Source organism: Dermochelys coriacea, chromosome 4 (assembly GCF_009764565.3).
Source record: "Dermochelys coriacea isolate rDerCor1 chromosome 4, rDerCor1.pri.v4, whole genome shotgun sequence".
Classification (NCBI taxonomy): Eukaryota; Metazoa; Chordata; order Testudines; family Dermochelyidae; genus Dermochelys; species Dermochelys coriacea.
The window spans coordinates 142823360-142844617 of record NC_050071.1 but is presented as its reverse complement, the minus strand read 5'-3'; positions in this window follow the sequence as shown (position 1 = coordinate 142844617).

Genomic DNA, 21258 nt, shown 5'->3' with positions numbered 1-21258 from the left:
ATGCTTCGAAGGAGCCCAGTCCCGTGAGGCACCGAATGGTGGGTCTGCCTCCGTTCCTCCTACCAGCGGGGTGTGCTACATCTCACACACCTGCATGGGAACTGGGCCCTCCTGCGTTGCCTTCCTGGGGCCAGCCCTTTAAATGGGCAGAGACAAGCAGCTGCAGCCTTAGTGTAGCTGTCCTGTGGCGGCGGGGGGCTGAGTCTCTCATTCCCTTCCAGCGGGTGAGTGATCTCCGCCCTCTTTCCCAAGGCGATGACACATTCTGCCAGGGGGCTCAGAGAGCCAGTGTGAAACGTGTAGGCCCAGCTCTGCAACACGCCGTCCATGTGTTCATGGATAGCGGCAGTGCGGGCTAATGGATAGATGACCCTTGGGTTCATTCCCTGCTCGGCGCTGAGCTGCTGCATGGCCTTGGGCATGTCACATTCCCCTCTCGCCTCAGTTTCCCCTCCCAAATCTTGTCCCGCTCATCTATTTCCGTGGCAAGTTCTTTGGGACAGGCGCTGTTGCTGGCTTTGTGTCTGTACAGTGCCCGGCACAATGGGGCCTGGCTCTCAGTTGGAGCCTCTAGCTGCTGCAGTGATACAGAGAAGACTAGTAGCCCTTCATGGCACGAGCACAAAATCAAGGGACTGCCATGGGGCTCCATTCCAGGGGCTGCTCTACGGATCCAGTCACACATGAAATTGTGTAACGGCTTGCTTGCCCTGGCAGGGGCAGGAAATGTTTTCCCCTCCATGTAATCAATGGGGAAACTGAGGCGCAGAGCAGGCAAATGGATGGCCTGAGTCTCCCATGCTGCCATTTGGAGTTCCAGGGCTGTGTCTGTGTGTTTATGTCTGTAAAAGTTAATTACCAAATGTTCCACTGCTTAAACTCTTTTGTGATGCTTGTTTTTATATTATTTCCTTGGTCTTTAACTCGCTGTCGTGGCTAATTGAAGGCTGGAGTTATGAAGTGCCTGGGTTCCCCTTAGGGGACGCCCTAACAGCCTGCCTTTGTGTTTGACACCCGGGTCAGCTCAGCCCTGTGAGCTGGTGGGCCTAGGAGATTAGATGGTGGCAGGCTGCCAGACCGCAAACGGGCTGAACTTTGTTAACCTCCGGCAGGCTCCTCTGTCTCCAACTGGGAGTTAAAAATAAAATCCAAGCAGGGATTTGGGGGGGGGCTGTATTAATTGCCGGCACTCAGGTGCTCAGAAGAGAGGGTTAACCCAGGCCGGTCATTGCAATAAGACAATTTCATCAGGGTGGTGCATTAGAGGAGGGGGTCTATGTGCTATCCATAAAACGCCACTCTGCAAAGCCGTTTGGAGACCCTGCCCCACCGGGGTTGCGTTTGTTGGTTTAACTCCAACTAACGGGCCCTGCAGTCAGCTCTACTCATTACTTGCCGACAGAACGGAAACATACCATGTAAGCTCTTGTTAGGAGCCAGGCAAGGTGGGCCGGGCTGGCTGCACCGGGCCTAGCACAGAACCCACTGCGCTCCATGCGCTCGGACCTGCTGCTGCATCTCTGTCGTCAGCTGGATACTTCCTATTTGTGCTACCCGGATGGGAGTCTCCAGTACTGAAGTGAGAGAGAGCGTCCCTGCCCAAAGAGGTCACACGACTAAGGGTAGCAAAGGCATAGAGGGAGAGGCAACTGGCCCAAGGTCACACAGCAGAACCAGGATTCGAACCCAGGTCTCCTGCTGCCCAATCCGGCGCTGACTCCTGGTAGGCTGGTATATTATGGCACCTTTAGGTACGTCTACCCTTCCGGTGGCATGTCGAGTGCAGACACTGCACACCCAGCTTGCACGGGGATCGATAGCAGTGGAGATGCTGCGGCCCGGCTTAGGCTCCAAGGGTGCTGGGCCCTCCTCGCCTGAATCCTAAGATATATCCTGGGTATCTCTCTACAATCCTACTATGCCTCCATGTCCACACTGGTATTTTTAGCAGCATAGTGTCCCCTTGCCTTCCCCCGCTGGAGCCTTTCACTGCCACACGTGGCTACACACCACAGGGACAAGCATGGACACAGCCTGCTTTCACGGCCGTGCGTCACTACCCGGGTTGCACCTGTACTCTGCACGCAGCCTTTAGTGCAGCACTGGAGTGGCCACATTAGCCTGGGGTTGGGTATGTAATGATAGGCCCAGACCAACCTCAGGCTTGGGGGAAATTTGATCCGGCTCTGAATGACGCACTCAGCCCCTGTCTGTGTAAAGACCCCAGTCGAAACACTCCTCGACTGAGAAGGTTGGATCCGAGCCCTGAAACGTCCTGCCCCCACCCCAGACCCCCACTGTCCTCAGACATTCTTGTCAACTGCTGGAAATGGCCCACCTTGATTATCACTACAAAAGGTTTTTCTTCCTTCCCCCACCCCCCCGCTTGTAATAGCTCATCTTAAGTGATCACTCTCCTTACAGTGTGTACTGCAATACCCATTGTTTCATGTTCTCTGTGTATATAAATCTCCCCACTGTATTTTCCACTGAATGCACCAATGAAGTGAGCTGTAGCTCACGAAGCTTATGCTCAAATAAATTTGTTAGTCTCAAAGGTGCCACAAGTCCTCCTTTTCTTTTAAGAGCAGGATTGGCAGCGGATGAATAGAAAGGGGATTCTCTGTTGAGGACTGCTGGACCGCCAGACCCTGGCTCTCTGGCTCCCAAAATGACTAACAGACTGTGCTGGCTTGTGTCACTGCCCGGGGTCTCCCCAAATGCTGGCCAGACTATGTAGTCATGGAAGGGGGCTGCCTGGGTAAACTACAGATCCCAGCCTAGCAGCTACCTCTTTTCTGTCTATCAGGCCAAACCAAATTGCACTTGAGGTCTGGGGGAATTGAGCTTCTACTTCAAGCATCATGTGTGATGGTCTTTGGGCTCTAATCTGTATCAAGCTCTGATGCAGACAGGTAAGCAATGGGGCATGAAACCAGCATCTCTTGGTCTTTGCCTATGAATCAGCTCCCAGTACAAAACCAAGCCATTTGTGCAGTCTGCTTTTCCCATTTACATCCTACAGCTGCCCTCGAATATCCAGTGCTTAAAACATTCAGAGGCCAGGCACCGTAAAACATGTTCTTACCATCAAGTGCAGGAAGTGTTGCTTTGACTCCACTTTGGGGTCTGGAGGGAGACTGTCCCCAGCTGGGCCTGGAGCCTGGTATTCTCATGCAAGCATAGAGGTGGGTCCCACCGGCCAGTTTGTAGGGAAACTGCCCAATCAGTATGAACTAGTCAATGTCTGAGCAGCACTTTGAAGAGGAAAGGGCTATGCAAGTGCCATTGTTCCTTTGCATATACAGTGTGTTCATGTCGCCGTCTACTGGCTGGTCCCTATAGAGGATACAGCCTCTTGTGGGTTGAGCTGCTCTTTAAACTCGGTTTGGCAATATCTGTGTTTTGGTGCAGATGGTACTGGGTGGAAACCCTGCTGAGCTCTGTGGTGTCTGCATGCTACTGTCTGATTGCAGTGTAAGTTGGGGGATAGCGCACTGGAAGGGACTCAGGAGTGGGCAGACTCTCTTCTCAGGCATCCGGTGACTCCAAACCACCACTGGCATGGCCACTGGTGCGTTATTATTTATTCATGTAGCAGTGGCACCTAGACGGTCCCCAGTCAGGGATCAGAGCCACATTGTGATTAGTTGCTGTACACATCATAATAACAAAGGGAGTTTCAGTCCCCAGGAGTCTATAACACCTACCTGGGGAACAAATATTTGCTGGTTGCCCTTTGATCTAGCAGAGAAAGGTCTGGCATGAGCCAATGGCTGGAAGTTGACACTAGACAAATTTTAACAGAGTAAACGTTTTAACAGGGAGGGTAAGCATCCATTGAACAACCTACCAAGGGCTGTGGTGGATTCTCTATCAGTGACAAATTTAAATGAAGGTTGGATGTGTTCTAAAAGATCTGCCTAGGATTATGGTGGAAAAGTTCTCTGGCTGTTATGCACGATGTCAGACTAGATGATCACAATACTCCTGTCTGGCCTTGGAATCTATGAACCTATGTAGCTGCACCACTGTAAATCATGGCTTACCTTGGATATTCGGAAAAGCTTTTTCACTCGGAGGGTGGTGAAGCACTGGAATGGGTTACCTAGGGAGGTGGTGGAATCTCCTTCCTTAGAAGTTTTTAGGGTCAGGCTTGACAAAGCCCTGGCTGGGATGATTTAGTTGGGGTTGGTCCTGCTTTGAGCGGGGGGTTGGACTAGATGACCTCCTAAGGTCCCTTCCAACCCTGATATTCTATGATTCTATGATTCTCTGTGCTAGGGTTTGCAATGGTGCAGCTACACCGGTGGCTGGAATTGGGGCCAGTCCCCAGTATGGAGAAGGCCTTGTTGCACCCATGACAACCCCACTGCTGTCAATGAGAAGAGAAGACAACCTAAGACTTCCAACTCCTGGCGATGCCTCCATAGGGCACCACTCTGCTTTGGATGTCTGGGGCAAGCTAGATGTCTGAGTGGCTCAGCTCCATCTCTCATCTCCATTCTGGACCCTCTTCCCGGTGACGTTAAGTCTCCATGGCCCCATTGGTTGTCCCTCTGTGGCCACAGGAGCATTTCTCTAGCCGGGGATGCTGTAAGTGGAATACTTTCTTTTCCCCCTCTCCTTAAGTCTCTTCCCGCGTGTACTTTTTCATTTGTGGCTTGATATCACTTTGGTTTCAGACCTCATAAACGAATGCCATCCCAGGAGGAGTCACGAATTACAGGTTTACCAGTTAGGACAGCCCCGCTCTCAAGGCCTTCTCTTTTTCTCTCTTTTCATTCTCCTTTTCAGAACATGTGTGAAATAAATTCATCCGCTTGCTCACGACCAACAATCGTGCCTTATGGGGGTTTCCTCTGGAAAGCATAATCCAACCTTTATGGAAATGCATGAAGGAAAAGAGCGAAGCCAGGGCACTTAAACTGGAGAGAGCTCTCCAGCCCTGATCCAAAGCCTTCTGGAGTCAATGGGAACCTTTCCATCCAGTTCCTTGGCCTTTGGATCCGACATTCTCTTTTCAGGAAGGAGAGAGACTATAGAAACCCCCGCTCAGATTTATGGATATTTTCACAGGGATCTTGGTTCTATCTAGCTATGGTACCCCGGTGCCCTCATTGCTGTAGTATCTCTGAAGTCACAGCACCCCTGTGAGGAAGGGCAATGCTATTACACCTGGTTACAGTGTGGAAAGTGAGGGCCAGAGGCTTGTTTAAAGTCATACATAGCATCTGTGGTAGAGGAGGGAGTTGAACCTAAATTTCCCAGGTGTGCACTTTAATTGCCAAAAAGCAAATATGGACAACACACAGATATTGAAAGTGTGGTTATAAGTAGTCGTTATTTTCTGGTTTTCCCCTCCCTAGATTGCTCTTTAAATTGATTCGTGATATGCTCAATCTGCCCCTCCAGAGGCTGGCTATTGCCTGTCAGATGCAATAAGATACTTGCACACTCCTCTAGGTAATGCTTCGACTTTGAGACAACTGCTTTTAACTTTTAGTGAAACCTATATAGTTAGTTAGAGGAAACAGATGCTCTTAACAAACTCTCCGAGCTCTATTTCTTAGGTAGTACTTCATCACTCTCTCATTCTGATCATTAAGCCTGACCAAACAACTTCATGAGCAGCGCTGCTCGTTGGAATTGTCATTTTGGCTGTTTATTTGTTGTTGATAACGAAGGCTGTCCTGGAAGTCAAAAGCAATGTTGGCACGTCTATTTCACAAGAAATACAAGGACAGTAGCTGATTTCTCGTTGCTCTGATTTGTTGACACCAACTTCAATGCGTGCTGCGAAATCAGCAATTTATAAGAAAGACACACCCATTTTTATAATAGTTTCATTGAAATACTTCACATACAATAAAAAGTTTCTGCAAAATATGCAAGGTAATGAGATCCATATTACCGTGCAAATATTATCGGTAGAAACTGTTTTTGTCTGGTGCTTCAAAGAACAAGTTTTTTCAGTTAATACCAGAATAGAGGCTGCAGCTGTGGTCATAGTATACTAACATCTACAGGTCCCCACTGAGACTGTGATCCCATTGGTCTTGACCCTGTGCAGATCTGCATCAGAGATACAGTCACTACACTAAGAGCTTGCATTCTAAATAGCCGGGAGGGGATACATCTTCCTCTGTGAAACAAGACACAGAGTAAGTGACTTGCCCAAAGTCACACAGGAATCTGTGTCGGAGCCATGATTTGTACAGGCCATGAGTCTCAGTCCAATGAATTAACCACACTTCCCCTGTTGGTTAGCTGCCCACTGTTCCATAGCTGCCCACTGGGGCATTTCTTGTTCATCTGGTGTTGGCCAATGTTGGAGAGAGAAGAATGGAGCCCTGGTCTATGTAGTTTGGTAGTTCCTGGATAAACTGTGCATGGAATTAGCTGTTTCATCCCACATTTTGGTGAAGAAATGGGCCCCTGTCCAGGGCTGCTCTAATGAGACTCTGGATTAGGTGTACTGGGGTCAGGGTCTGGGTTGAAGGTCAGTCCAGGGCTAGGATTGAATGTGTTGCTTGCAAGCTCTCCTTGTAGTGTTTTGACCACAAAGCAGTCAGTCTTGCTGGGGCTATACCTGGAGAGCCACCCCTTTCCCAGTTTGGATGCAGTTTGCTATTGAACCAGAACAAATAGGCGGATTGGGATCGGGGGGGAGGGGGATTCAAACCCAATGAAATGGATGGGCTGGGGACTTGATGTGAGTGGTAAATATGGGGTAACATTTCTGAAGCACCTAAGCCCCATTTTCAAAAGTGACTTGGGCAGTTAGAGTCCTAAGCCACGTATGTGCTTTTGAAAATTTTAGCCGCAATCTAAAATCCCTGCGCCAACATAACTGGTCAAGAAAAAAGGTGTATTCTTGTGGCTACAGCATCAGCTGGGGTGGCAGGTGTCGGGGTTCTGTCTTCAGCTCTGACACTGCTTCATTGTGGCCTGGGGCAAATCACTTCACTTCTCTGTGCCTTAGTTTCCCCCACTGTATAATGGGGTAACAATGCTCCCGTTGTCACCAAGGTGTCGTGTGAGTCTTAATTCACGTTTATAAAGCTCCAAGGATCCTTGGATGGAAGGAGGAGAGCAGAACAAATTGTAAAGCTTTATCCAGCCAGTGTAACAAAATCTGCGCTTCTCTGTCAACATTAGCACAGGACTGGTTTTTCTAGCCATCAGTTGTTTGGTTTTTGATCTCCCTGGGATGCTGACTAGCAGATCCACAGGAGAGTTATTTTGCAAAACATGGACAGTTAATACATTTATTTCCAAGCCTGCAACAGCATTGGAAAAAAACCCCCAAGTTTAACTATCTACTGTCTTCTTTTTGACAAATCATTTCTTGGCCCACAACACAAATATTGAGTAGAAAAGGTGCAGGTTATCCACTGGTTCATGTGGACAATGAACTTCACAAGGAGGGAGGGCACTTGCTGTATATCATGAAGAAGCAGCGTGGCCTAGTAGCTAGCATGCTTGATTGAGACTCTGGAGACTTGGGTTGTATTCCCACCTCTGCCACTGGCCTGCTGGGTGACCTTGGCAAATCATGTTTGTTCTTGTGTCTCAGTTTCCTCCATCTGAGAAATGAGAGTGGCCTCCTTTGTAAAGCGCTTTGAGGTTTACAGGTGTGAGCGGCTATGTAAGAGCTTGGTGGTGGTATTATAAGACGCTTGCTGTCGCTGAGGATTGTCTGATGCCGGGGAATTGTCCTCATTCACCGTAACTTTATTCAAGCTCAAGTTGGCAGTGACTGAATGTTGTTACCATCTGATGACTGGCACCCTGTATATGAAATGAGTCCATTGGCCCACCTTTTGATCATGGTGACAGTGGTGCAACTCCACTGGCATAAATGGGGTTTCTCCAGGTCAATTGGGATAAGTCTAAACGGCCGTCTGAGGCTGGTGCCTACTGGACAGGTGTCCATGTCACAAAAAATACCTGCTGCCACCTGCTCCATTGTTGGCATGTCAGCAAATGAATGTGCCATGGAGAGTGAGCTCTCTACACTCCTAGCATGGCCTAGTGGATGAAGCACTGGGCAGGGGTGCAAGAGACCTGGATTCTATTTCAAGTTCTGCCACTGGTCTGCTGATTGACCTTGGGCAAGTCACTTCTGGCCCTGTGCCTCAGTTTCCCCATCTGAAAACTGACCAGGATAATAACTCTTTTGCTTTGAGTACTGGGTAAGAGCTAGGTGTTCTTGTAAGTGACCACTCCAGGTCAGGTTTGGGGCACTTTGTGAGGGAAGCTTTCACTGCCATTGATGTGTGTCACGTGGTTTACTTTCTGGCAGTCGAACGACTCTAGTCTCCCAGGTGCCTTTCACTGGGACAGGTGCTGTTCGACATATTCACAACTGATCTGGAAAAAGGGATCTCACTAAACTGGGTGACTGGGCAACAAAATGGCAGATGAAATTCTGTGTTGATGAATGCAAAGTAATGCACATTGGAAAACATAATCCCAACAGTACATACAAAATGATGGGTCTAAATTAGCTGTTACCACTCAAGAAAAAGACCTTGGGGTCATGGTGGATAGTTCTCTGGAAACATCCACTCAATGTGCAGCGGCCGTCAAAAAAGCAAACAGAATGTTGGGAACCGTTAGGAAAGGGATAGAGAATCAAACTGTAAATATCATCGTGCCACTGTATAAATCCATGGTACGCCACACCTTGAATATTGCGTGCAGTTCTGATCAACCCATCTCAAAAAATATTAGCAATGGAAAAGGTTCAGAGAAGGGCAACATTTTTCCCTGGAAAAATCATGGAGCAGGTCCTCAAAGAATCAATCCTGAAGCACTTAGAGGAGAGGAAAGTGATCAGGAACAGTCAGCATGGATTCACCAAGGGAAGGTCATGCCTGACTAATCTAATCGCCTTTTATGAGATTACTGGTTCTGTGGATGAAGGGAAAGCAGTGGATGTATTGTTTCTTGACTTTAGCAAAGCTTTTGACACGGTCTCCCACAGCATTCTTGTCAGCAAGTTAAGGAAGTATGGGCTGGATGAATGCACTATAAGGTGGGTAGAAAGCTGGCTAGATTGTCGGGCTCAACGGGTAGTGATCAATGGCTCCATGTCTAGTTGGCAGCCGGTGTCAAGTGGAGTGCCCCAGGGGTCGGTCCTGGGGCCCGTTTTGTTCAATATCTTCATAAATGATCTGGAGGATGGTGTGGATTGCACTCTCAGCAAATTTGCGGATGATACTAAACTGGGAGGAGTGGTAGATACGCTGGAGGGGAGGGATAGGATACAGAAGGACCTAGACAAATTGGAAGATTGGGCCAAAAGAAATCTAATGAGGTTCAATAAGGATAAGTGCAGGGTCCTGCACTTAGGATGGAAGAATCCAATGCACCGCTACAGACTAGGGACCGAATGGCTCGGCAGCAGTTCTGCGGAAAAGGACCTAGGGTGACAGTGGACGAGAAGCTGGATATGAGTCAGCAGTGTGCCCTTGTTGCCAAGAAGGCCAATGGCATTTTGGGATGTATAAGTAGGGGCATAGCGAGCAGATCGAGGGACGTGATCGTTCCCCTCTATTCGACACTGGTGAGGCCTCATCTGGAGTACTGTGTCCAGTTTTGGGCCCCACACTACAAGAAGGATGTGGATAAATTGGAAAGAGTACAGCGAAGGGCAACAAAAATGATTAGGGGTCTAGAGCACATGACTTATGAGGAGAGGCTGAGGGAGCTGGGATTGTTTAGTCTGCAGAAGAGAAGAATGAGGGGGGATTTGATAGCTGCTTTCAACTACCTGAAAGGGGGTTTCAAAGAGGATGGCTCTAGACTGTTCTCAATGGTAGCAGATGACAGAACGAGGAGTAATGGTCTCAAGTTGCAATGGGGGAGGTTTAGATTGGATATTAGGAAAAACTTTTTCACTAGAGGGTGGTGAAACACTGGAATGCGTTACCTAGGGAGGTGGTAGAATCTCCTTCCTTAGAGGTTTTTAAGGTCAGGCTTGACAAAGCCCTGGCTAGGATGATTTAACTGGGACTTGGTCCTGCTTTGAGCAGGGGGTTGGACTAGATGACCTTCTGGGGTCCCTTCCAACCCTGATATTCTATGATTCTATGATTCTATGATTCTATAACAAACATGATTAGGGGAATGGAACCGCTTCTGTGTGAAGAGAGCTTAAATAGACTGGGATTGTTCAGATTGGAAAAGAGGCGACTAAGGGGGGAGATGATGGAGATCTATAAAATCATGCCTGGTGTGGAGAAAGTGACTAGGAAAGTGTTGTTTACTCCTTCTCATAACACAAGAACCAGGGGTCACCCAATAACATTAATAAGCAGCCAATTTAAAACAAACAACGCACAGTCAACCTGTGGAACTCTTTGCCAGGGGATGTTGTGAAGGCCAAAAGTATAACTGGGTTCAAAAAAAGAAAAGGAGTACTTGTGGCACCTTAGAGACTAACAAATATTTTAGAGCATAAGCTTTCGTGAGCTACAGCTCACTTCATCGGATTTGGTGGAAAAAACAGAGGAGAGATTTATATACACACACACAGAGAACATGAAACAATGGGTTTATCATACACACTGTAAGGAGAGTGATCACTTAAGATAAGCCATCACCAGCAGCCGGGGGCGGGGGGGGGGAGGAGGAAAACCTTTCATGGTGACAAGCAAGGTAGGCTAATTCCAGCAGTTAACAAGAATATCAGAGGAACAGTGGGGGGTGAGGTGGGAGGGAGAAATACCATGGGGAAATAGTTTTACTTTGTGTAATGACTCATCCATTCCCAGTCTCTATTCAAGCCTAAGTTAATTGTACCCAGTTTGCAAATTAATTCCAATTCAGCAGTCTCTCGTTGGAGTCTGTTTTTGAAGCTTTTTTGTTGAAGTATAGCCACTCTTAGGTCTGTGATCGAGTGACCAGAGAGATTGAAGTGTTCTCCAACTGGTTTTTGAATGTTATAATTCTTGACATCTGATTTGTGTCCATTCATTCTTTTACGTAGAGACTGTCCAGTTTGGCCAATGTACATGGCAGAGGGGCATTGCTGGCACATGATGGCATATCACATTGGTAGATGCGCAGGTGAACGAGCCTCTGATAGTGTGGCTGATGTGATTAGGCCCTATGATGGTATCCCCTGAATAGATATGTGGACAGAGTTGGCAACGGGCTTTGTTGCAAGGATAGGTTCCTGGGTTAGTGGTTCTGTTGTGTGGTGTGTGGTTGCTGGTGAGTATTTGCTTCAGATTGGGGGGCTGTCTGTAAGCAAGGACTGGTCTGTCTCCCAAAATCTGTGAGAGTGATGGCTCGTCCTTCAGGATAGGTTGTAGATCCTTGATGATACGTTGGAGAGGTTTTAGTTGGGGGCTGAAGGTGATGGCTAGTGGCGTTCTGTTGTTTTCTTTGTTGGGCCTGTCCTGTAGTAGGTGACTTCTGGGTACTCTTCTGGCTCTGTCAATCTGTTTCTTCACTTCAGCAGGTGGGTATTGTAGTTGTAGGAATGCATGATAGAGATCTTGTAGGTGTTTGTCTCTGTCTGAGGGGTTGGAGCAAATGCGGTAATATCGTAGCGCTTGGCTGTAGACAATGGATCGAGTGGTATGATCTGGATGAAAGCTAGAGGCATGTAGGTAGGAAGAGCGGTCAGTAGGTTTCCGATATAGGGTGGTGTTTATGTGACCATCGCTTATTAGCACCGTAGTGTCCAGGAAGTGGATCTCTTGTGTGGACTGGTCCAGGCTGACGTTGATGGTGGGATGGAAATTGTTGAAATCATGGTGGAATTCCTCAAGAGCTTCTTTTCCATGGGTCCAGATGATGAAGATGTCATCAATGTAGCGCAAGTAGAGTAGGGGCATTAGGGGACGAGAGCTGAGGAAGCGTTGTTCTAAGTCCGCCGCTGACTTAGAACAACGCTGTTGTCATTGATGACATCTTCATCATCTGGACCCATGGAAAAGAAGCTCTTGAGGAATTCCACCACGATTTCAACAATTTCCATCCCACCATCAACGTCCGCCTGGACCAGTCCACACAAGAGATCCACTTCCTGGACACTACGGTGCTAATAAGCGATGGTCACATAAACACCACCCTATATCGGAAACCTACTGACCGCTCTTCCTACCTACATGCCTCTAGCTTTCATCCAGATCATACCACTCGATCCATTGTCTACAGCCAAGCGCTACGATATAACCGCATTTGCTCCAACCCCTCAGACAGAGACAAACACCTACAAGATCTCTATCAGGCATTCCTACAACTACAATACCCACCTGCTGAAGTGAAGAAACAGATTGACAGAGCCAGAAGAGTACCCCGAAGTTACCTACTACAGGACAGGCCCAACAAGAAAACAACAGAACGCCACTAGCCATCACCTTCAGCCCCCAACTAAACCTCTTCAACGCATCGTCAAGGATCTACAACCTATCCTGAAGGACGACCCATCACTCTCACAGATTTTGGGAGACAGACCAGTCCTTGCTTACAGACAGCCCCCCCAATCTGAAGCAAATACTCACCAGCAACCACACACCACACAACAGAACCACTAACCCAGGAACCAATCCTTGCAACAAAGCCCGTTGCCAACTCTGTCCACATATCTATTCAGGGGATACCATCATAGGGCCTAATCACATCACCACACTATCAGAGGCTCGTTCACCTGCGCATCTACCAATGTGATATATGCCATCATGTGCCAGCAATGCCCCTCTGCCATGTACATTGGCCAAACTGGACAGTCTCTACGTAAAAGAATGAATGGACACAAATCAGACGTCAAGAATTATAACATTCAAAAACCAGTTGGAGAACACTTCAATCTCTCTGGTCACTCGATCACAGACCTAAGAGTGGCTATACTTCAACAAAAAAGCTTCAAAAACAGACTCCAACGAGAGACTGCTGAATTGGAATTAATTTGCAAACTGGAGTACAATTAACTTAGGCTTGAATAGAGACTGGGAATGGATGAGTCATTACACAAAGTAAAACTATTTCCCCATGGTATTTCTCCCTCCCACCTCCCCCCCCACTGTTCCTGTGATATTCTTGTTAACTGCTGGAATTAGCCTACCTTGCTTGTCACCATGAAAGGTTTCCGCCTTGTCCCCCCGCTGCTGCTGGTGATGGCTTATCTTAAGTGATCACTCTCCTTACAGTGTGTATGATAAACCCATTGTTTCATGTTCTCTGTGTGTGTGTATATAAATCTCTCCTCTGTTTTTTCCACCAAATGCATCCGATGAAGTGAGCTGTAGCTCACGAAAGCTAATGCTCTAATAAATTTGTTAGTCTCTAAGGTGCCACAAGTACTCCTTTTCTTTTTGCGAATACAGACTAACACGGCTGCTACTCTGAAACCTGGGTTCAAAAAGGATTAGATAGTTCCTGGAGGACAGGTCCATCAATGGCTATTAGCCAAAATGGTCATGGATGCAACCCCATGCTCTGGGTGTCCCTAAGCCTCAGACTGCCAGAAGATGGGACTGGACGACAGAGGATGGATCACTCAATAATTTCCCTGTTCTGTTCGTTCCCTCTGAACCACCTAGCATTGGCCACTGTCAGAAGACAGTATACTGGGCCAGATGGACCATTGGTCTGACCCAGTGTGGCCGTTCTTATGTTCTTATGAATTCATTATATGTAATAAGAAAATGCCCCAAAGGTCCTGATTCCTCTTACACTTACACCTGGGAACGCCATTAACCTCAGTGGAGTTGCTCCCAATTCCCACCACCACAAATGAGATGAAATCAGGCCAGAAGATTATTGCTGTTGCTGGTTATTATGGTACCATACCTGTTCTTGTGCATCCTGAACTCCCATTGCAAGCAGTGCAATGAAGCAATGGAAGATCCAGGCATATCTTTTCACCTGTTACAAGTAGAGATGACCCCAAAAACCAAATCCTTGCATCTCAACACCTCACATTTCTAACTGAGGATCATTATTTCGTTTTTTCAATTGCCTTCCTCTAAGGTTTCAGAGTAGCAGCCGTGGTAGTCTGTATTCGCAAAAGAAAAGGAGTACTTGTGGCACCTTAGAGACTAACAATTTATTAGAGCATAAGCTTTCGTGAGCTACAGCTCACTTCATCGGATGCATTCCCTCTAAGGATGGAAGTTGATATCACTGGATGATATTCACCCTGTGCAAAGGGCCTACTCACCACTGAGCTCCTGTTTTGAGGACCCAAGCAGAAACCCCATGCGAGGCCGAGCATGGGAAGAGCTGTTGAGAGGAAATCCGGTTCTAATATGGCATCATCCCAATGGAAAACACAGGGCTGCTACATTCGCAAGGTCTGTGTGCGATTAAAATGCGGAGACCAGCTGAAGAACTGGAGACGATTGAATACTACTTTTTGGTAACAGATTGTTAAAAGCCACAGTTTGTTATTTTTATATGCAGTTGGCTGTGCAATGAATGTTCCAAAAAAAAAAAAATAATGACCAAAGGGTCTCAGGATGGAAAAACATCAGATCGTCTATCAAATGAGCTTTCCTGTCTTCCATCTCAGACGCTGAAAGTGCTTAACAGCTAACTCAGGCTGCTTGTCGCCTTGAGATGATGTAGAATCCAGAGGGCACAATTTAAATGTAAACAATGTGTACAGTATGGAATGTGCTTTTCCACTTAGCATTGTTTGGAGTGCAGTAGCTAACAGGCATGGGAATCCTAATACAGTCACTAGGATTAATAAATAATATTAATTAGTAGATCATCTTTCATCCAGGGATTACAAAAGGGGGGGTAATGATCATTGTTAGTGGACAGCAGTCTTGATAAAGAGATCAAGCTATGCAACAAACTTCCAGAGGAGATCAGGTGAATCTAGCGTGTGATTGTCTTTTTGAAAATGCCATTTCATCAGAGCAAGCATGACACTCATAGTATTGTTACTCCCACCTCCCCAAACAGCCCCCGCATGTTTCCCCCAAAGCCTCTATATAAGCGATATCCCAGAATCTTTACTCCATGCTAGAGAGTCCAGAAAGTCCCTTAAGGCTTTTGCTGTTGCTATTGATTTGACGTGGAAGGTGCTCACCTAGACTGAGAGCGAGAAAGACAGATAGTAAGGATGTTCAAAAGTGGTATTTGCCACGAGCATTTGTGCATGAAATGAAACTGTTCATTTCATGCAAAATTTTGCACAGAATTTTTGTTGGAGTTCAACTAAACAAATTTAAAAAATCCACTTTGTTTTGGTTTGAAATTGAACAAAAAAGTTGGGGGTTTGGGTTTGGGATTTCTTCACCCTTTTCGCTCCCTTTTCCCTCCCTTTTCTTTAGTTGTTGAAAACCTAACTCCAAACTTTTTTTTTTAAACTGAAACACGTCAATCAAAATGAAATTTTCCACAAAATATTTTATTGTGGTCAAAGAGCCTTTTCTGAGGGGGGGCCATGTCAAATATGTTTCAGTGGAAAATTTTAGCTCCTCTGTGCCTCAGTTTCCCCAGCTATACAATGGCATAATAGTAGTTCCCTACTTTACAGGGGAGTATGAGGATACATACATTGAAGATTGTGAGGCACTCAGAAACGATGGTAACGGGGGCCATAGAGGTACATAGATAGATGATGTGCTTGTAAAGTGTTTTTATCCATTACTAGTGGCTAGCCCATACAGGATAACAGCCTACTGCTACTTCCAGCTACAGAGCTGCTTCTTTAGCATATGTGGCAGCGATCTGTACTGCTATCCCAAAGGTGCCAGGTTTAGGCCCTGTGACCCATGAGGATTGTTACATTTGTATCTAGTGTTGTGGTTCATCCCAGTCTCTCAGGGACCAGATTCTCTGCAGGTGACTTCAGTAGAGCTATTCTGATTTACCCTTGCTAAGGATCTGGCCCCGGGAGGGTTGGTCTAGTGACATCAGACTGTCTTAGGAAATCTCTGGTATTGCCTAGGGCACATTCAGTGAGAACGGACTTTTCTGGTTTTGTTCTGATAGTCTGTGAACCGGGTGGTCCCCATTGGGTAAGGAGGGGCGTAGGGCCTTCCCACCGCACTCATAAATGGGGATTATCCTCACTGCTATCACCATTTCACACCCAGGACAGACAAAGAGGTTGGCCCAGGATGACAGAGGCTGAGTCAGGAATAGAACCGATGTCTCCAAAGTCCTCAACCTATGCCCACACCACTAGACCATGCTTCTTAAGCTGGGGAGGCGTCTAGTATTGTGATTCAGTGGTCCCATTGATTAACAGGGCTCCCAAACTTTGCCCCACTAAAAGCCACAGTGGCTACTTGACAGAACCTGGAGATGGCCATACCTGCGTCTGAATGGAACAATCTGTATGGTTAACAGGGACTCACCCATTGACTTCTGGCTGGGGTAGCTGGGATTGGGATGAGCCACACGTATAAAGCTAGCTGTGCATGCTGGGAGATGTAGCCTCCCTAGGATGCATCTCCTCACTAAACAGGAGAGAGGAGCTGTTCTGGAAGCCCCTGCTATCCCTCAACCTTTCCGTCCTGCGGCGATGAAGCAAACTTGCCACTAAATGTCATTGTTGTTTCCTGATATGGTGTTGGGAAAAGCATTTGTGGTGGAACCTTTTAGCAGCTGAGCTCGTTGTCAGGGCTGGGTAGTCTTTGCACCCACTGAACTGGTTGCCAGCTGGCACAGTCCCTGATGCACCAGGCAAATGCCCCAAGACTGGTGCTGGTAACTTGATTTCAAAGGACGATCAGTTGGTTATCACCAGGAAGGGCCTGCAAGCCACAGAGAGGAGGTTGTCCACTGAAGGAGTTAAACACTTTGCAGGAAAGGCCTTTTCCTACCCCCCCCCACCCCTTTACCAGATTATTCCAGTCCAGTAAATCATCCAGACCTTGACGGGAAGAAAGCTGCCACTTGGACAAAAGACTAATTGCTACGATAGAAGGTTAGCTGCTCCAGTTGGGGATTTGGGGTAATGGAAGTCAGGTCTGGGTTTATATAAATGTTATGCCAAGTGATGCATGAATAAGGATCAGGGCTGCCCGCCTTTATTAGCTCATTGATTCTGTTGATTCCCGTGCCAACACCGCCTGCCGTTCAAGCCCTGACAGGAGCGATTGAGGGGGAAGGACCCTGGTGTATTTTACAGTAACAGTAAACTCCCTAATGAAGAAAAGAAAATGTGTAATCATTACTTTCATCAACGTAAAAACCACACAGACCTCTGTCTGATGACTCGGGGCAGGAGTGGCCTGCAGCTCTGAGGGTCTTTTGTTCCTCGGTAGCAGCGGGCTACTGTGTTAAGAACAAAAATGTTGCTGTGGCACTGGAAGGAGGTAAAAGACGCAAAATGCCACCAAGAGAGTTTTCTAAACCGAGCTGCCACAGCTACGACATCAAGGCTGCCCTGGTATTTTCGTCAGGATCAGGAGAAAGCAGGGATGGTGTCTCTCTTTTCTGTTGTTAAACAGTTTAAACTCTGCACTGGGGACTCTCTTCAAGGGGATAATCCTCAGGGAATCTGAGGCCTGAAATTTAGAGCTTGGAAAAACACGGAGGGGGAAAAGGGATATAAAGATGGGAGGTGGAAAAGATCTGTTAGAACCTCCAGTCTTGCCCTGCTAAGTTCCCAGCCTCCACACAGAGAACTCGGAGAAAAACACAACATAATCTTGTTGAAGATTGTAATTTGCAACAGAAAAGCTTCAAAAACGACTCCAATGAGAAACTGCTGAGCTTGAATTAATTTGCAAACTAGATACCATTAACCTGGAATAGAGACTGGAGTGGCTGGGTCATTATACATATTTAATCTATTTCCCCATGTTAAGTATTCATCACACCTTCTTGTCAACTGTCTAATGGGCCATCTTGATTATCACTACAAAAGTTTTTTTCTCCTGCTGATAATAGCTTCATCTTAACTAATTAGCCTCTCACAGTTTGTAGGCAACTTCCAACTTATCTGTATGTATATATATATATATATATTATATCTATCTTACTATATGTTCCATCTATGCATCTGATGAAGTGGGCTGTAGCCCATGAAAGCTTATGCTCTAATAAATTTGTTAGTCTCTAAGGTGTGTGACAAAGCTCTGTCCTTGCCTCCATGGGTCCCGCGTGTCCTGCAGATTTCGCTAGCCTCAGAAGCTCACTGTGACCCTACACGTAACCCTTCTCTCTCTAGAGACAAGGGTCACAGTCTACTGAGCCATTTTCATCATAAGCCAGCGAGGGAGGTGAGGAGAAGTTATCCTTCCTTGCACAGTCTCTGTTGTCCTCCCAGTCTCAGTGATTAATCAGGGGGCAAAGGTGGGGGGCCCGGGCCCTCCCTCTACTCCGGGCTCCAGCCCAGGCACCCTAATAGTATCAGCTATGGTAGCTGACCTTTTAGAAACAGGACATTACAATTCCCTGGGCTACTTCCCCCACAGCAGCCCTCACTTCCTCAAGCTCCACTTAAACCTTACCTCAGGGCCTCCTTCCTTGTGCCTGATATGGTGTGTACTACTCAGCCTCTCCAACAGCACAACTTCCTCCCACAGCTCCTGACATGCACCCCCCACCTGACTGACTGGGAGGCTTTTAACTAGTTTCAGCCAGCCCCAGATTGGCTTCAGGTGTCCCAATCAACCTAGCCTTCTCCCTGCCTTCTGGAAAGTTCTTAATTGGCCCCAGGTGTCTTAATTGACCTGGAGCAGCTGCCATTTCACTTGACCTGGTACCAGGGATTTGGTTTAGCCTGGAGCTAATATATCTATCTCCCACTACTTTCCTATAGCCATCTGGCCTTGCCCCATCACAGGTGTCACAAGTACTCCTGTTCTTTTTAATGGTAATGTGACTTTATTTCTTAGAATTCAGAACATTACCACACTAGCACCCCAAAATAGAGAGAGACAAAGCAGGCTGCTCACCCGACTTTAATCTAGGCAGAACTGATTCTCATCACGTGTCACCTGACAGAGCCACCTGTATGCAAGTAGAACCAGAAAACACCCCACACTTAAAGCAATAGCTTGTAATTTTAACACAGTTTCAATACATCACATCACTCAATGCAGAACTGATGCTTGCAGTGTATTTTTTAGTGCTTCCTCCAGCTTTGGTTTGAAATGGCCCAAGCAGTGCGGTTCCTGCTTCTCATCAGGTGCCTTGTAATCTAATAAGAATGGATCCATTTTTGTGCATTACTTGAAAAGAAATCAGATTTTTTTAAAGGAGTTAATTTGAATGATTCCCCTGCCTCGTTAGTAACCTAACGTTAGCAACCCAAACACCACAGCACTGTGGTTGGCATGTGAGGAGAAGGAAATGTGACTGGCCACAAACAGAATGTACAAATGAGCAGGCCACTCTCAGCTGATTAACTCATGGTATTGTGTGGTGACATTCAAATCCCAGCTCCTGGAGTCAGGTGATCACATGAGACTCGAGGCTTTCATTTAAACCCAAAGAAGAGTAAGTTTCTAACCTTCATGGATGTGGAGAAGGGCTTCAAAGACTCCAAAACGGATGGCAAATAAAAAAGGACCTAATGTTTGTTTGTTTTCAATCTCATGATTGCTGAGGCCCTGAATCATAATTTTTGATGTCTGGGGCTGGGGTGAAATATTGCAGTGAACTAAGTTGTATTAATGTGAGAAATTCCTACACAGCAACAGATGCGCACCTACTTGGTGCTCAGATGGTATGGTGAAGAACTAGATGTGTACAGACGAGACCAAGCTTTGGCAATGCTTTGAAAGTCCTTGTGGCTATGGTGGAAAAACATTGTCAAGGAGGAAGGTTTTGCACCATTTTCAAGAGGTGATCAGACTCCAGATTCTCTTCTGTAGGTTTGTTACACAGCCAGATCCCCTTGACCACGGATGCTTTGTGCCCAGTTCTCATGCGTTTTATGATCTGATTTATCCGAGAGGAGCGCAGCTGTCTTGGACGTTCATAGTTAGATAAGTGGTAGCAGTCTCTGGGGATGGGAATTGGGACTGCAGCTATTTCTGTAATACACATATGAAGTATACGTAATGTTCTCCTCTAGTGTCTGGTTTACACAGAAGATAACAGCCTACCACTGCAGCCAGACAATGGAGTTACTCCTTTAGCTTTGTGCTTCAGCGCTGAAGGTCCCTGGCAGAGCTAGTGGGAAATACTTTTCCCACCTTGCAAACATTTTCAAGATTTCGACATTTTCCCTTTTTTCTTTGGGAGGAAAATGAGCCTTTCATTTTTTTGGTGAAAACAAGAGGGACACTAAGCTTTCCTCCCCCGCCTGCTTGTTAGAGTATTTGGGTGCGATGTGAGAGACCCAGGTTCAAGTCCCTACTTTGGTTGATTCAAGCAGCAAGTTGAACCCTGTTTTTTCCACATGCCAGGTGAGTGTTTTGCTCCTAACCGTCAGCTCTTTGGGGAAGGGAGGTCTCTCTCTCTCTCTCTCTCTCGGACCTGAGAAAACTTCCTGAGGAAATTTTCATCATCCCAACCCTTCGCTGCAAAAAATTTTTGGCTTTGACAAATCAGAATTTCCAGCAAAAACCCGGTTTCTTGAAACATTCCCGACTTGCTCTACTTGTGACCCAATTTATTTGCTGCTCCTAAATATTCATGCAAATGAGTTTGCACAGATTTGAGGCATGGCTGGGCTCTGTTCAGGTAACTTTATTCACTTGCAAGCGAGCGGTTTGGCGTGTGGACAAATCTATCTTTATCCACTATCCGTTGTATGGAATTGTCCTGCTTAGAAAGATCATCCAATCAGTGAGCAGTGACAATATCATGTCACTTAGGTGACCCAGTTACATGCAGCGAATAGTCCAGATGAACTGTATGCAAACTTTCCAGAGGCTGGAATTTGAGTAAACTGTCCATCAAACAATTGCTTTGTAAATATCAAGGTCTGATGGTGGCCTGGGCCCCAATTGAGGGCAAAGGCCTATCTTTCACTGTGTTCGTAGAACATAGGGTTGCCAACTTTATACTTACAAAAAACTGAACGCCCTTGCCCTGCCCCTCCTCTGAGGCTCTGCCCCACCTCTGGGCCCCACCCCTACTCCAAGGCCCTGCCCCTGTTCACGCCATCCCCCCTCCTTCTGTCACTCACTCTCCCCACTCACTTGCTCATTTTCATCTGGCTGGCTCAGGGGGTTGGGGTGCAGGAGGGGGTGAGAGCTCTGGCTGGGGGAGTGCAGGGTTTGGGGTGGGCTGGGGATGAGGGATTAGGGGTGCAGGAGGGGGCTCCGGGCTGGGGCTGAGGGGTTCATAGTGTGGGATGGGGCTAGGGGAGAGGGT